Here is a 2,393-nt window from a genome sequence, read left to right as displayed (position 1 = left end):
GGCTCAGAGTCTCGAGAAAATTCCTAACCCGGAACATCGCCAGTCTGTGTTTTCCAAAGATGCTGCCTGGCCTGCTGAGTTACTCCAGCACTTTGGGTACCGAGATAATTTGGCATATTATACAATGTGTTAAATTTGCTGCACACAAAAGTCATTTTTTTGTTGTGAAGTTGTTGTCAAATAATAATCCAAAGTAAATCAATGTTTTGAAATATCTCTCCTTTCTAAATTGCCAAGAATACACTGGCACAATTTGAATGAGCAAACCAATAGTATTAACTGGGGTTACTACAATGTGTTTACTGCACTGCACCTGGACTGGCCTTTGATATAGAGCCACAGAGCTACATAGCAAGGAAAAAAGCCCTTCGGCCCACCTGGTCCATGTTGGCATTCCAAGTTGGCATACCAGGCAAATGCTGCATTTGGCCCATAGCCCCCTTAACCCTTCGTATCCATGTAAGATCGATAATACACCAAGATGCTTAACGTAAAGTACAAAACAAAATTAATGTTGTGTTAGCCAACTGGGTGGAAAAGCTTTGTTAAATAGATTCTCACTTGCTGCAACATTACAGGCTCATTGAGCGCAACAAAACAAGACTGATGCGTCTGAAGAAGGGTCTCGACCCGAAACGTCACCCATTCCTTCTCTCCTGAGATGCTGCCTGACCTGCTGAGTTACTCCAGCATTTTGTGAATAAATACCAATGATTATCAGTGACTCTCAGTGGACCAGACCATGACAATGCAGGTCAAAGTACACAGTCCTTGGAAGGAGGTGCCGTTAGCTCCAGGTTCAAGACCAGTTTCTTCCCATCAACCATAAGATTCTTGCACAACACACATGCAAGGCACGGTGGGACCGCATCAGAGTTGCTGCCTCACAGCGCTAGATAACCGGGTTCCACCCTGACTACAGAGTTTGTACATTCTCCCGGTGACCTGCGTGGGTATTTTTTCCCGGGAAGCTCCAGTTTCCTCCCACACTCCAAAGACGTACAGATTCGTAGGTTAATTGGCTTTGGTATAAAATGTAGATTCACAAGATCACAAGTTATAGGAGTAGAATTAGGCCATTTGACCCATTGAGTCTACTCCGCCATTCAATCATGGCCTTTTGCTCCTAACCCTTGACACCCGTTATAATAACAAAAATGGCAATCTTTGCCTTAAAAACATCCATTGACTTGGTCTCCACAGTCTTCTGGGGCAATGAATGACTTGCACAGATTAACTACCCTCGGACTAAAGAAGTGTGTATGGGATAGTGTTAGTGTGCGGGGGCCGCTGGTCGGTGGGCTGAAGGGCCAGTTTCCGCGCTGTATCTCTAAACTAAACTAAACCCTAACCCCCTCCTCAGCATTGAACTACTGTGGACTGTGGAATTTAGAAGGATGAGAGGAGATCTTATCGAAACGTATAAGATTATTAAGGGGTTGGACACGTTGGAGGCAGGAAACATGTTCCCAATGTTGGGGGAGTCCAGACAAGGGGCCACAGTTTAAGAATAAGGGGTGGGCCATTTAGAACTGAGATGAGGAAAAATTTCTTCAGTCAGAGAGTTGTGAATCTGTGGAATTCTCTGCCTCAGAAAGCAGTGGAGGCCAATTCTCTGAATGCATTCAAGAGAGAGCTAGATAGAGCTCTTAAGGATAGCGGAGTCAGGGGGTATGGGGAGAAGGCAGGAACGGGGTACTGATTGAGAATGATCAGCCATGATCACATTGAATGGCGGTGCTGGCTCGAAGGGCCGAATGGCCTCCTCCTGCACCTATTGATTATTGCACTGTGCACTTTGACTTGCATTGTCATGGTCCAGTCTACTTAGAGTAACTGATAATCATTGTCTATTTAAGGTAGACACCAAATGCTGGAGTAACTCAGCGGGACAGGCAGCATCTGTGGAGAGAAGGAATGGGTGACGTTCGGGTCGAGACCCTTCTTGTATCTGCCTTGTTTTGTTGGGGTGAATGAGCCTGTAATGTTGCAGCGAGTGAGAATGTCATCGCTCCAGCGCCCGTGGTAATCAAACATCCTTGACCCTCTCTTGGCCGCCTCCAGACACTGGAGGAGGACAATTCCGACCGGGGGTTTCCACTTCAGCTCTTGTTTGGGATGGCGCAGACCGTCCGCACTTCGCAACACCGGTCACCGGCAACCTCCGCGGCAGCAACAGCGTCCCTGCTACAGGACTCCAGAAAGGCTGGTGGGGCTGAGCTGGCCGGTGCACGGTGGTACTCAAAACCCGCCGATATCCCATCGTATTCACAAGCTTTGCGGCATCCAGCGGGGGATTTAGGAAACGGTGAGTCCTGTGTGTGTGTGTGTGTGTGTGTGTGTGTGTGTGTGTGTGTGCGTGCGCGTGTATGTGTGTAGTGTGAGTTACTACT

Source organism: Rhinoraja longicauda, chromosome 21 (assembly GCF_053455715.1).
Source record: "Rhinoraja longicauda isolate Sanriku21f chromosome 21, sRhiLon1.1, whole genome shotgun sequence".
NCBI classification, from domain to species: Eukaryota; Metazoa; Chordata; class Chondrichthyes; order Rajiformes; family Arhynchobatidae; genus Rhinoraja; species Rhinoraja longicauda.
The sequence above is the reverse complement of the archived record's forward strand: the minus strand, read 5'-3'. Positions refer to the sequence as shown.